This window comes from Hyaena hyaena, unplaced genomic scaffold (assembly GCF_003009895.1).
Source record: "Hyaena hyaena isolate Hyena2069 unplaced genomic scaffold, ASM300989v1 scaffold_70, whole genome shotgun sequence".
Lineage (NCBI taxonomy): Eukaryota > Metazoa > Chordata > Mammalia > Carnivora > Hyaenidae > Hyaena > Hyaena hyaena.
In genome coordinates, this window is record NW_024080701.1 from 946,280 (window position 1) to 960,604 (window position 14,325).

The 14,325-nt window shown below is 52.3% G+C and overlaps 1 protein-coding gene across 4 annotated transcripts in view; it reads left to right on the forward strand.

Annotated features, from left to right (window-relative positions):
- The window catches only part of PAK6 (p21 (RAC1) activated kinase 6), a 36,390-nt gene that overhangs the window by 8,594 nt on the left and 13,471 nt on the right, over positions 1-14,325 (forward strand). For 2 of the 4 annotated variants that reach the window (XM_039232934.1, XM_039232936.1), the window contains exon 3: positions 3,376-3,492. The gene's annotated coding sequence lies outside the window, so the exon portion shown is untranslated. Of the gene's footprint in view, positions 1-2,681; positions 2,806-3,375; positions 3,493-14,325 lie in introns of those variants that run through there. The other 2 variants (XM_039232935.1, XM_039232937.1) reach the window with 2 other exon arrangements.

A 14,325-nucleotide genomic window follows, 5' to 3' on the forward strand; every position in this document is an offset into this window, starting at 1 on the left:
AGCTGTAGGTGCTCAGATGTTACAACAGGCCCCAGCAGCCAAAGGCTAAGAGCTAGCTAGCTGGGAAGCACTCACCAGCCCAGTGTGCCCGCCCTGATGCCCTCTGCTCAGCCAGTGCCCCAGAGCTGGTGAGGCTCCAGCAGCATTGCCCACGGTGCAATGTCAGTTTTCAGTGTCAGTGTCCCCGGCCAGAGCTCCTGCCCGATTTGTAGAATGACAGTGCATGGACAAGCAGAAAGCTATGCCAGCCACCAGGGCTCTTCATATAAGGGTGTGCCGGGCCCCTTTCCCTGTGCTCAGCACTGCAACCTGGGAACGGGGCCAGAGGGAGGCACATGGATGCTGGAGGAGACACTGTCCCCCAGAGTGTTCCTGCCACCGCCTGGGTGAGGCTGAGTCGGGCGTGGATCAGAAGAGGATGGGGCAGGGGTGGGGGTACTCACTCAGGATCCATTCTGCACATACCAGTTGCTCCAGTTTGCAAGTGGTCATTGAACCCAGTGCAGCAGACCCACGTGTAGATGTGACTGGAGGTGCAGAAACTTGGGGTTGGGATGGGCCCAAGAGGCCCCCTAGTCTTGACTAGTATCCAGGATGGGATAACCTTTTCTCTAGCATATCTGACTGATAGTTATCTGGGTTCTTGCATACCTCCAGTGATGGGGCATTCATCACCTCCCAGGTCAGTTATATTTGGGTGTCTCCACTCCTCTTAAGGCCCTAAGCCCCATCTCTGCTCCCAAAGGACATCAGGGTTTCCTAGACTCACTCCTACAGGGTGAGGATGGGACCTGACTAGTAGCCTTTCTGCTACACTCAAGCTTGGATCCAAACCAAATCAAATACCAGTTCAAGTCTGATAATATTCTAACACTCAGACTTTATTGTAGTTCAGCAGTTCAAAAAGTACTGCTTGGAGCTCTGGTTTGGGTATAGAAATTCCTCGTATTAAAAGAAAAGAATTCATGCATGCCTTTGTGAGTCAGGAAAAACTAATTCAGGGTGTTGATCCTAGGTTCAGCAACGTAGCGCAGCTCATTCTAGCTTTGTTCACGGTTCATTTCAAATCCTCAACAACCACTTCCCCGAACCCTCCCACCCAGCACCACCTGCCTCCAGTATCAGCCAGGGCTCCTCCATCACGAGGTACTTAATCTGTGGGGGAAAGCCATAAAGTGTACCATATGGCCCCGGCAGCCTGGGCTCAGGAGGCAGCTTCCTGGGGGGCCACAGGAGCTCAGAGGTTGGCTCGTGGGGTCAGGCCTCAGTGTTACCTTGTCGGAGGAAAGAGAAAGAATCCACTTGGGAAAGACAGAGAGGAGGAGGGGAGACAGGGTAAGGAGAGGAGCAGAGTGCATGTAGGAAGGTAGCAGGGGTACAAGCAGTGAGCTGCCCAGCTTCCACACCACTAACACAGGGCTCACAGCGACAGCATCTCCACAGGCACCACCACCACCAGGCTTTCCCCCCGGAGTGGGGCACCTAGGGTAGCCAGACAGAGTGCAGGTGTTTGGGGCTGGCGAATTCGCACCCGCCACCTTAGTTCACCTTGGCAGGAGCCTATAGTAAACCATGCATAAGCAATAGAGCACATGTGCAAATGCTGTATCTATAAATCGCACCGATATAGCCAAAGAATCAGGGAACAAAAATGATCCATGGCAATAGTGACCTTGATTAATAACGAAAGTTTGAGGCACCCAACGATGACAGTAACCCCAGCCCTTTTCTCGGTCCCCACTCTCTGACACTGGTAGTCACCTAGCCACTGCTTGGGGGCAGTCATTTGGGGTCTAGATATATTGAATTTCCAAGCCAGAATGCCCTCAGCACTCAGTCGAATACAGCCCTCTCTCTCTGGGCCCAAGTCTAGGACAGCAGTTCCCTTGTTTAGGGAAGCGACAGGCATGTGACCCTTGCCCCTCCCCCACAACAAATATACCCCTTAATTCAAAAGAAGCAGGGTAAAGGGCAAGCAGGAGTGAGCCACTCCCAATGGCCATCCTGCCCCTTGGCCCGGGCACTGTTGGGGACCACTGGGGACAGCCAAGGGATGCCAGAAAAAGCTTCCTTTTTCCCAGAGGTCCCCTACTGGGGAATCCCGAGGCCACAGGTTCTCAGAACTGAGCAGGTTCCGACAAGGGAATTGGAATCTATTTAAATCCTGGCTCTCCTGCCTGCTGAAGAGAACTACCCCAAAATAGTCTTAGGGCCTTGTCCAGAGGGACTGACAGGCCAAGATGCCCGGTTTTAGGCCTCCAGCTGAGGCTTCCCAGGGGGTGTAGGTGGGTGCGCTCAGCCCCGCTGCACCTTTGAGTGTCCGGGAGGAGTCGGCACGGCGGCCTCCAGATGTGCATCTGCAATGCAAATTAATGAGCTAATTGCACAGCGAGGCGCTCAGCGGATAATCCAGGTCAGGCCTCTGCGCGGCCGTCCAGGGGGCCATGGAGCCGCCGGCAGGTCGCAACCCGCCCGACCGGGATCAGGACCCCGAGGCGGAGTGCCGGCCGGAGCTGGAGCAGAGCGCTTAGAGGAAAAGGGTCGAGCAAGGGGGACGCCCCCCGGGCAAGAGGCTCCTGGCCGCGGCCCCTGCACCCCTCGCCGACTTTTCCCGGGCTTTGTGTTCGCCGTGTCCTACCTGAGGCCACACCCTGAAATCAAACTCGCGGCCAGGTGAAGCCGGCGCTGCACAAACAAGTAAGCGCGGCCTCTCTTCGTCGTTCCCGGCGCCGAGGTCCCTCCCGTGGAGGGCGGGCCCGGCTCCCGCGGCCTCTCCGAGCTCCCCAGGGACTTCCCGCTCGGCAGGTGGGTGCCCCGGGCCACGCCGCGAGGCTGGCGACCCCTCCCCGGGCCGGGGCCAGCACGCGCGGTCAGGTCCCCCCGCCCGCACGGCCCCCTTTCCCCGGGTTTTCATTCCCCAAAGTTCAGGGCTGGCCGGCGCCCTGGGCGCGTAGGAGCGGCCGTGGGGAGGGCGCCGCGCGGAGGGGCCCTGAGCGCCGGGACCGAGAGCCGGCGCAGCTGGAGCGCGACCGACCTCCGCGTGTGCGCCCGCGCTTCCGGCCCGGCCGCCGCGGCCGCCAAGGCGCAGGGCTGGGGGGTTCGCGTCCCAGAGGGCACCCCGGTCCCGCCCGCGAGGTGGGGCCGGTGACCACGCTGGCTCCGAACGCGGTGGGGACAGGGGCCCGAAGCGGTGCTGCGCCCACTGCCCCTCCTCCCCGTGCGCCGCGCGGGAAGCCTGCCACCTCCCCTTGTACCTGACATGGTGGCTCTGTCGGGAGGCAGGCCTGGGGCGGTTCCGAATTCTGGCCAGTCGCAAAATCCGTGGAGACATATACTCCATTTGTCACAATGAATTTCTGATGTGTTTCCACCCAGGCCTCGGACTGCGGGCCAGGGAAGGTCCCCAGTCTTCCCTGTCCTCCGTGCCTGAGAGCTCGGCCCACTGAAGGGTGAGGAGTCTGAGGAAGAGCAGGTGAGGAAGGCAGCCAGGAGGTGAGTGAGGAACCTTTGGCTCTGGTACGGTGTCCAGCAGCCTTCTCAAGACCTCCTTGAGAGACAGGCTGGAAGGGGCAGTGAGCAGGCAGGTGGCCCTCGGAGGGTGGCCCATTCTTGGTGCTGTTAGGCAGGGGCAGTGGTCTTTCCCCTAGGTGCCATTTCTCAATCCTTAATAGACGTGCATTGTTACTTCCGCCAGCCCAGCCCGCCTGCCCCTGCCCCAGCCTCTGCTGTCATCAGGTGTGATGCCTGTCTGGGGCAAGGCAGTGTCACCAAGGCTGGTGTGCCGAAGTTTTGCTTGGGAAAGAGGCTCCCAAACAGGAAGGACAGTGGCAGGCCCAGTGTCTGTGCTGAGCAGGCCAGGAGACAGCCCCAGGCAGAGGTACTGTTTGGTACATCCCAGCCTGCCAGCTCCTTCCCCAGATCTCCAACCTGCTAAAACCCATCCAGCTTTTCTCACAATGGGTGAGTGGCATCCCATCTGGAATGTAGACGCTGCTAGGAACACCAAGGGCTGAGACATGAAGAGCTTCCGGGGGATGGGCTGTGTTTTCTTTGTCTTGCCCTATTCTGGTGTGTTTTAGGCTCCCCTGGCTTGTGTTTCTAGGTTGGGGAAAAGAGGGAGGTCAGGTCTACGTCAGTCCTCGGGTCTTTTGGAACTGAGCAGCAAATACTATCATACTGCGAGGTCTCCTCGGGCCATATATAGGACAGTAGCTGAGAGTACATTTGGAACCAGAAAGAGCTGGCTTCAAATCCTGCTTCGCCTTTTATTCCTTAAGCAAGTTGTTTTACTTCTCTCTAAACCTTAATGTTCTATAAAACGAGGCAGTCGTGCCTTCCTCATAGGATCTGTGACAAGTCACTGTGATAAATAATAAATGTTGACCCCCCCACCCCCAGCAGTGAGCCACCTCCCCAGCCTCCTGGTATTACTTTGGAAATAAACTACCTGAGCTGGAGGTAATTCTCCCTCTTGGAGACCTTGAGAATGGTCTGGCTCTGTGGCAGGGGCTTGTGGAGGGGTTAGAGCAAGGCATGAGAATAAAGTAAAAGTAGGTGGTCCATATAGGGCAGGTAGTGAGGTGGCCGGGGAAGGGGCCATTTCTGGAAGAGGGTCCAGCCTTGGAGACAGAGGTAGCAGCACGTTCTGTACATGTCGCAGGTGCTGACATGCCCATGGGTGACCCTGGACACACTGTTGCCACAGGGCTGCCTAGGGCAGAGGGAGCCTCTGTCCTAAGTGGCTGTGTGATCTGGGGCGGGTCGTTTGACTTTTCTGGGCACCAGGCATGTTAGAGGAGCTTGCAGTCAGTGACATGGGGTTTGAATATGAGCTCTGCCGCTTACCATCTCGGACGCTCTTTCTCCCTGAGCCTCAGTTTCTTCACCTGTAACACAAAGCTCATAATACCTACCTTGTAGCATCGTGACTATTACATGTGCTAATAAAAAGCACCTAGAACAGTGTCTGACACGCGCTAGGCACTCTGTACCTGCATGTGTGTGCATTCCCTTTCTGGTCTCCTCCTTCCCCTCCCAGCCTCCTTCCATTTTTAAGATGTACCCAGTAAAGCAGGTTTGAGTCATCGCACAGTAATGTGAGCGTAAAGTGAGGAGGGGAACAAGACAGAGACATAGAAAGTTAAGGGCTGTAAAACAGTCTTTTTGTGTGATTAGGGGCCTTAATCCTGTGAGTAGGGGACTCTAAGAGGTTCTGCTGGCTGGGATCCAAGGACTCCGTGGTGAGGGCTCAGGCCTCTGCATGTGGAGGCTGCTGAAAATCTGGAATAGTGATGGAGATGGCCAGCCTGCAGCCGTCCCCGGAAGGCCATTCTTCATTCTTTCCTTGGAGATAACCCCACGCTGAGGAAAGCCCAGTGCTGTGGAGTCTAAGTACACGGAACACAGGTCAGAGGGCTGCTCTGGCTTGAGCCGCTGCTGGACCGCAGCATTGCATTAGCAGCCTGGAGCTGACCCCGAGGCAGGCCTGAGTCAATATTGACCTTCCTGGCTGGCCAGCCTGGCTCTTTGGCCTCTCATTCAGTTAGAGTGTTGACACAAGAGATTGAATTGGCTTTATTATCATATTCTTTTCAACAACAGCCCTGTATCTCTCCCCTGGGGGTTCACTGGGACCTGTAGTGTGGGAATGATGACAAGAGCAGGGAGCCCAGACATTTTGGCTTGTGTGCATAGTGCCCTCTGCCCGGCACACTCATCTTCTCTCTGGGCCTGTCCAGTGGGACAGCAGAACCTCAGGGGACTGCTCAGCATCCTGGGGACACTGTGCTTCGAGCAGTGGCGGTGAGGGGCACAGCCTGGGTCTAGGGCCCACCCATCCTGCAGGTGACAGCTGGGCAGAAACGCAAGTGAAATTCTTTTCAGGCCCTTCCCCCTGGTGAAACTTTGGGGGCCAGGAAATGGTGCTGGGATGCCTCCTTTCTTGATGCGTGTCATGTGATGAGGGGCAGATGGCAGGCCCAGACCCCTGCTAGAGACTGAGGGGGATAGAGATCAGCTTCATACAAAGGATGAGCAGCAAGGGGACAGAAGGACAGGAACAAGAGCAGCGCACAGACACCCCCCTGTCGTTCGCCAGGGATGGAGGGGAAGCCAGACCCTTGAGCAAGTCCCATAGCACGTCCATCACCGTCTCTTCGGGCGGGTGGTGAAGATCAGGGTGGGGTCTGGCCACATCTCTTTGGGAAATCAAGCCACACTGCATGGGACCGAGGATTTTGTTTTATTCACCATGGTCCCTAGAACCTGGAGCAGAGTCAATGCATAGTAAATGAATTTATTGAATCAGTGAATGAATAACATAATTTTATATCTAAACAAACTCCAGAAAGTAAAATCGAGAAAAATATTCCTGGCCAATAAGAATCCTTCAGTGAAAGCCTGGCTTCCGTCCATGGTCTTCTCAACCAGGGGGCCAGTGAGGCCCGTCATTCTTCACAGAGGGATGTGTGGGATGGCAGTTCCTCCTCAATGGGAGTAGTGAGCTGGCAGAGGTGAACAAGTCCACTCCCTTGTCACCACCAGAAATGCTACGGCCTAGAAAGGAGGAGAGCAGGCCAAGGTCACAAGAAGGAACTTGGGAACCCCACGCTCTGGGGCCACACCAAGCCAGCACTCAGCTCTGATAAGCAGGCACTGAGCCTCCCTAAGAGGAAGCCCATGTGTCTCTCCACTCTGGCTCACTAGCACTTGGAGTGGGGCCCAGGGTGCAGCTGCCTTCTCACTTCCCCGTTGCCCAGATATGGAGGGGAATCCCACCAGCCTCATTCCTTTTTTAAAAAAAATTTTAATGTTTATTATTTTTGAGAGAGAGAGGCAGAGCATGAGCGGGGGCAGGGGGTGGGGAATAAGAGGGGGAGGGGAGGGAGAAAGAGAGAAGACACAGAATCTGAAGCAGGATCCAGGCTCTGAGCTATCAGTACAGAGCCTGATATGGGGCACGAACTCACAAGCCGTGAGTTCATGACCTGAGCAGAAGTCAGATGCTTAACCGACTGAGCCACCCGGGCCCCAGGCGCCCCTCCACCAGCCTCATTCCTAAGAATGTACCAATATCTCAGGACTGACACAACCAGCCAAATCCTGCCCCCTTTCGGAGTTGCTCTAGACTCCTTTGGACTCACTTTCTGGAAGCTGCCTTCCAAGCCTGCAGCCCATTCTCGTGGATTCCTTCCGTAGGCTACAGGTCCTTCTCTTGAGAGGGATTTGATGTGTGCAAACAGCCAAAACCCACTAAAGCTGGCTGTGGAAGGTAAGGGAGGTGACTGTGTTGGACACCACCTCACCACTAATGAAACAGCTCGGTAGGCCTGGCCTTCTCCCCCCTTTTCCCGTGCCCTCCCCCACAGACAGATGTCTTAGAGAAGCAGTTTGCGAGGGTAACCCACTCACTGCGCTGTCCTGCTTGTCCCCATCGTAGACTCCAGACCAGCCTAGCCACAGTGCCCTCCTCTGGGGGGCCCACCACCCAAACCCCTTCTAGGCAAGGAAGGGTAGCATCATCCACAAAGCTCTGCCTACCACTCCTTGAGCCGAGCCTGCAGGGTGCCTGGCTTTAGGCTGAGACCTTAGGCTGGAGAGAATACACTCCTGTTGCTTCTGTGGCTCTTCTCACATATGCCAGGCGCTGCTATCACAGCCATCACCGTGAGCTCTTTGGAGCCTTTTACCCACCCCTTGTAGGGCAAAACCAAAACCTGGTTCCAAACAAAGTAAGGGTCAACCTGCAAGTCAGGACAGCCCTAATCGCCTCTGACTCACAGATCAGCCCAGGGAAAAAAACCTAGCAATCGTGATGGAGGGAGCTGGCCCTGGCCCACCCCTTCTCCACACTCCCGTGAGTTTACTCAGGCTGCTTGGCCCCATGCCTGTTCATAGACACCCCCAGCAAAGAGATTAAAACAGCCCAACTCCCTCAGGTCAAGCACAGTCCCACAGGACAGAGCAGAGGCTTTGAAACCAAATGTAGATTCAGACCCCACCCCAGTTATTTCCTGATTCGGTCCCCTTGAGCAAGTTATGTAGCCTCTCTGAGCCTCATCTAGAATTGTGGGTAGTAACAATCATTCCGGGGCGCCTGGGTGGCTCAGTCGGTTAAGCGTCTGACTTCGGCTCAGGTCACACAGTTCGTGAGTTCAAGCCCTGCATCGGGCTCTGCGCTGACAGCTTGGAGACTGGAGCCTGCTTCGGATTCTGTGTCTCCCTCTCTCTCTGTCCCTCCCCCGCTCACACACTCTGTGTCTCTCTATCCCTCAAAATAAATAAACATTAAAAATTAAAAAAAAAATAATGATAATTCCTACCTCCCTCTGGTTGTAGTGAGAATTAAGTGAATTGATCCTTGGAATGAGCCTAGCAGCTTCCCTTTCTGGCTCCCGCTCCTCTGACATGACAGTCATACCTGTTGGTGACGCTGGGCCTGTGGCTTCCCTGACTGTCCCACCAGCTCCACCCTGGGCTTACTGGGTGTGGCAGCATTTCCTCTAGAAGGCCTCTGCTGGGAACTGACAGGCTCCCCATCTGCCAGACTCTGGCTGGAGGAAGCAGCTTCAGCAGGAGTTGTGCCTGGAGAGCTCCCTTCTCAAACTGGTTTGGGCAGCGTTTGGCCCGGTGCTGGGCATCCCCCTCTGGTCCAGTCAGGGGCCAGCCAGCCAGCCAGCAGATGATGTCTGCGGACATTCAGAAAAGGAAAGTTCCAGGGAGGCCTGGGTAGCTCAGGTGGTTAAGCGTTTAACTCTTAATTTTGGCTCAGGTCACGATCTCACCATTCATGGGTTCAAGCCCCACATCAGGCTCTGTGCTAACAGTGCGGAACCTGCTTGGGATTCTCTGTCTCCCTCTCTCTCTGCCCCTCCCCAGCTCATACATGCATGCACACACTCTCTCTCTTAAAAATAAATAAATAAACATTTTAAAAAGGAGAAGGAGAGAAGAGGAAAGTTCAAAGCATTCTTCAGTCACACGGATGGACCCCAGCCAAGGAAAGAACCCTCAGCCTCTCCCTCCCCTGTGTTGGGTTGAGGTGTCAGACAGGAGGGGCGGGGGCAGGGAAAGCCACCCTGAGCCCGAGCTGGAGCTCTGCTTCTGCCCATTTGCCCTTCAGAGCGTCAGGTCCAAGGGGTTTCTTTTGGGCAAGGCAGAAGGAAAGGCAGGGGCTGGCTCTCAGAGGGAAAATCATTTTCTTTTCTCGTTCCTCCCTCCTCAGGGGTATCTTCTTGGAGGAAAGAGCCTCTGCTGGGTGAGTAGAGTGTGGATGCACAGCGGTGGAGATACTAGGATGGCAACTTTAAAGGCTGGCATGGGCTGGTTTACCACTCATGGTGGGTGCAGCAACCACCTTCCTTCAGCCCCTGGGCCCTTGGTCTTAGGTAGGAAACTGGGGTGGGAAATGGAGACCTAGAAATGGCAAATCAAGAACCCTGTCTGGGCAGGTGGTGTGCTCCAAGGATACAGGCCTGTGGAGAGATGCAGGATGCCTTTGTCTCAGGCGTTTCCATACCCAATGACTTGGCAACATTGGACACTTGAGTGGATGAGCGTGTCTCTTAGAAACTCAGTTCTCATGATCACTCTTTAAACATGTTTTGTTTTCTTTAGAAGGAAATCCTAGAAAGAATCCCCTACTCCTAACCTTTGCTATCAAGAGTTATGCTTTAGGGGTGCCTGGATGGTTCAGTTGGTTGAGTGTCCAACTTCAGCTCGGGTCATGATCTCATGGCTTATGGGTTGGAGCCCCACGTCAGTCTCTGTGCTGACAGCTCAGAGCCCGGAGCCCGCTTCAGATTCTGTTTCCCTCTCTCACTGGTCCACCCCTGTTCATGGTCTCTCTCTCCTTCAAAATAAGTAAACATTAAAAAAAAAAAAAAAAAGAATTATGCTTTGGACAAAGGAAACCTTGGTAGTTTAATTTGTCTCTGGGACCTATGGGTATGGAGGTTTTGGCCCCAGCAGGTCAGCAGCTCCAGGAGATCCCACCAAGCTTGGGACCCCACACAGACACCCACACTGGACCTGAGACAGGCAAAGGCCAGTCTGTGGATTTCCCCTTCTCCCATCCCCCCATCACTGCCTCCAGCTTATTATTTTGCCTTTCACATCTAGATCTGATTAATTTTGGGCTATGACATGAATTAACTTTTTTCCATATGGATATCTAATTGCTACAGCTACATTTATTGAAAAGATCATCTGTTCCCTACCATATTTCAGTGTCACCTTTGTCATAAATTAAATGACCTTATATGACTGGATCTATTTCTGGATTCTCTTTTCTGTTCCATTGGGCTATTTGTCAATCTTTATGCCAGTTCCATACTCTATCAATTATTTTACTGTTATAATAAATCTTTGATATCTAGTAGTGTAATCCTTCAACCTTGTTCTGCAAGATCATCTTTACTATTTCTGATTCTTTGTTTCTCTGTACATTGTTTTTTTAACTGACTGGTTTTTTTTTAGAGTTTATTTCTTTTGAGAGAGAGTGAGTGTGAAAAGGAGAGGGGCAGAGAGAGGAGTGAGAGAATCCCAAGCAGGCTCTGAGCTGTCAGCGCAGAGCCCAACACAGGACTCTATCTCACAAACCATGAGATCATGACCCGAGCTGAAATTAAGAGTCGGACTTTCAAACGACTGAGCCACCCAGGTGCCCCAAAGCCTGTTTTTCTCCTTCTTGTTCATTTTGAGAGAAATGGGGGGATGGGGAGGGAGAGACCTTGTGAGTGGGGCAGGGGGGCAGAGGGAGAGAGAGAGAGAATCTTAAGCAGCATCCATGCTCAATACAGACTCCTGGACACAGTGCTCATTCCCAGGACCCTGGGATCATGATCTGAGCCAAAATCAAGAGTTGGACACTCAACTGACTAAGCTATCCAGGTGCCCCCTTATGTTTCTCTGTACATTTTGTAATTAGTTTGTCAGTTTCTACCAAAAGAAATATGCTGGGATTTTGATTGAGATTGAAACAAATCTGTAGGTTAATTTGGAAATAATTGGTATCTTTGTATCGTTGAGTCTTCCAACCTATGAACATTCTTTAATATCTTTAATAATGTTTTATACTTCTTAGTCTAGAGACCTTGCACATGTTTGATTAGATTTATTCCTAGGTATCTGACATTTTTAATGTAAAATGGTAAATGGTATCTGAGGGGTTGTTTCCCTGGTAAGACTTTTGGTAGTAAATGAGGGGTTTTTTTCCCCCCTCCATTTCTTCAGTTTTCGGACACCAACTGGGTATTCAACAATTCAATTCAATTCAATTCTGACACTACCTGGAGTCAGCACAGACCCCACAGGCTCAGTCCCACAAACCCCAATCCATCCCCCCACACACACTGCAGATGCCAGTTGCAAGTCTTGAGCCACAGGTCAGGCTTGACCAACTGGCTGTAAGTTGAGGGTTCCCATGAGCCCCTTCTCAGCTTCTATAATTTACAAGAATGGCTCATGGAACCAGGGAGGCACTTTACTTACTATTACTTATTCATTATAAAAGATACAACCCTCAGGCGCCTGGGTGGCTCAGTCAGTTAGGCGTCTAACTTCACCTCAGGTCATGATCTCCCGGTTCGTGAGTTCGAGCCCCATGTCAGGCTCTGTGTTGACAGCTCAGAGCCTGGAGCCTGCTTCAGATTCTGTTTCCCCTCTGCCCCTCCCCTGCTTGCATTCTCTCTGTCTCTCAAAAATAAATAAACATTAAAAAAAAACTTTTAACTTAAAACAGATACAATCCAGGCACAGCCAAAAGGAAGAGATGCCTAGGGCCAGGTGTGGCACAGGAGGCACCGAGCTTCTCCCACACCCTCTCGGTGCATCACCCTCCCAGAATCCTGATGGGTGCACCAACACGGAAGTTCCCTGAGTCTTGTCATTTAGGGGTTTTTACAGAGGCCTCATTTATGGAGGCATCATTGGCCATTGATGATTAACTCAATCGCCAGCCCCACTCCCTCCCCAGAGGTGGGGCAGGGCTGAAAGTTTGAACATTCTTTCCACTTGGGATTCCAAGGGTTTGGGGACTTGTGTGCCAGGAACAGGAAACTAAAATCAAGTATCTGGGGCTCCTGAGTAGCTCAGTCGGTTAAGCGTCCGACTTCGGCTCAGGTCATGATCTCAGAGTCCGTGAGTTCAAGCCTTGCATCAGACTCTGTGCTGACAGCTCAGAGCCTGGAGCCTGGTTTGGATTCTGTGTCTCCCTCTCTGCCACACCCCCACTCACGCTGGGTCTGTCTCTCAAAAATAAATGTTAAAAAAATTGTTTAAATAAAATATCTATTTCCCATTGTACCACAGAATCTTTAAAATTTTATTGTCAGGGCACCTGGGTGGCTCAGTTAGTTAAGCATCTGACTTCAGCTCACTGTCGGCTCTGCTGTGAGTGCAGAGCCTGCTTGGGATCCTCTGTTCCCCCTCTCTGTGCCTCTCCCCCATTTGCATTATCTCTCGTAAACATTAAAAAATGATTTTTTACGTGTACATAGAGCTGACTCCACGTACACATAGAAAATTTTATTTTCTGTTTATTGTTGGCATGAAGAAATACAACTGATTTTTTTTATATTGACCTTAAATTCACCTATCTAATTCCAACAATTTGGAACAAATTGGAACAATTCCTTTCTCAATTTTCTATATAAACAATCATGTTGTCCCAGATAGTGTTAGTCTCACCACACTTGGGACGAGTCTTAGCAGCCTCTCTTTAGGTGGGGGTTTCCCATTAGCTCAGTGACTGGCTCTGATTATTTTATTTCGACATGATGGCTGGGTTATAACAGCCATTTTCTTTCTTTCTTTCTTCAAATGTTTATTTTTGAGAGAAAGAGAGAGCGAGCACAGGGGAAGGGCAGGGGGTGGGGTGCAGGACAGAGGATCTGAAGAGGGCTCTGCACTGACAGCAGGGAGCCTGATGCAGAGATTGAACACATGAACTGGGAGATCATGACCTGAGCCAAAGTTAGATGCTTAACTGACTGAGCCACCGAGGGGCCCCCTCCCCGGCTCTGACTGCTGACTCTCTTCCCCGCTCCCCCAAATCCTGAGTTCAGTTCATGGCTTCCAGCTGCTCTCCACACTTACCACCACAATTCTGGGTCCTAGGACTCCGTGGTGTCCTTCCTTCTCCTCCTGCCTTTCCTGCTGCTTCTGGGAAAAACTTGTTTCCAGGAGGGGGATCCTAGAGCCATGTACCATTTGCTAAAGATGCTGTCCCTGTACAATCCTACAGAAAAAGCCGAGCATTCAGGTGGGGCGGGGGTAACCGGGGAGAGGGACGTTCTGGTGATAAAAGTATTAGTTGGCTCTTCTTCAGCTCTAGGGTGCGTCGCTACATCCACAGAAGAATTTAAGTTCACAGAGTGAGGCAGGAAGGTGGAACCATCAGTGAAGCTAATCTAGGGACAGAGGATCTGTCTGTGGGGCTGTAAGGACAGAACTGCGGAACTCTGGGGGCCAAAGGCTGAGCAGAAGGAGGATGTTTTACCAAACCTCACAGCGGCTATATGATGGAGAGGTGGTGAGGTGCCCAGGCCCCCAAAATTAGCCATGGTCCCTTGACCAGTGAATCCGTGAGGAAAGGTATTGGACATCCCTCCTGGATCTGGATCTGCTCACATCGCACTATCTGCAGTGCCTTGAGCTCAGAGACAGAGATGCACAGAGAGGTAACATGGCAAAAGAAACAGCCCCTGTTCACTGGGAGGTCTGCTAACTTAAGCCTCCCAAAGCCCTTTAAGGCAGCTCTTATTAACCCTTTTCTTCCATATATACATGAAGAGCCCTGAGGCACAAATCATTTAGGTAGATTGTTCAAAGCCTCCTCAAATTAGTGGGAGACTCCCTACAATGCACCTGCAACTCAACAGCTGTATCTCATTCCAAAGGCCTTGGTCTTTGGGGGCCCCACACATGTGGCTTTGTCTAGAGGGATTATTTGGTAGACTCCCAACATCAAGGTCCCCTAAGTTGCTGACATTCCAAGAGGTGTGACATGGACTCAGACTGATTCACATGTGGTGAGTTCCTCATGGGAAAGCTGTGGCTGTTCAAGGCTCCCTGCCTTTCTGAGTGGATGCAGCTGCCTCCCAGCTCTGTGACCTCCTCCGGAGCCTGCTGAAGTGACCAGGAAAATGCTATCTCCAGAGCAGGAACTGAAAGAGAATGCCACGGCTCTGTCTGTATTCCAGATCTTTGGGGTTTGTTTTATATACAAGAACTTATGTTTATCGCAAACAAAAACAAAACAAAACAAAACATAATACCAAAAAAGAGAGCTAGGGAAAGAGAGAAAATGGTCAGAAGCACACCACC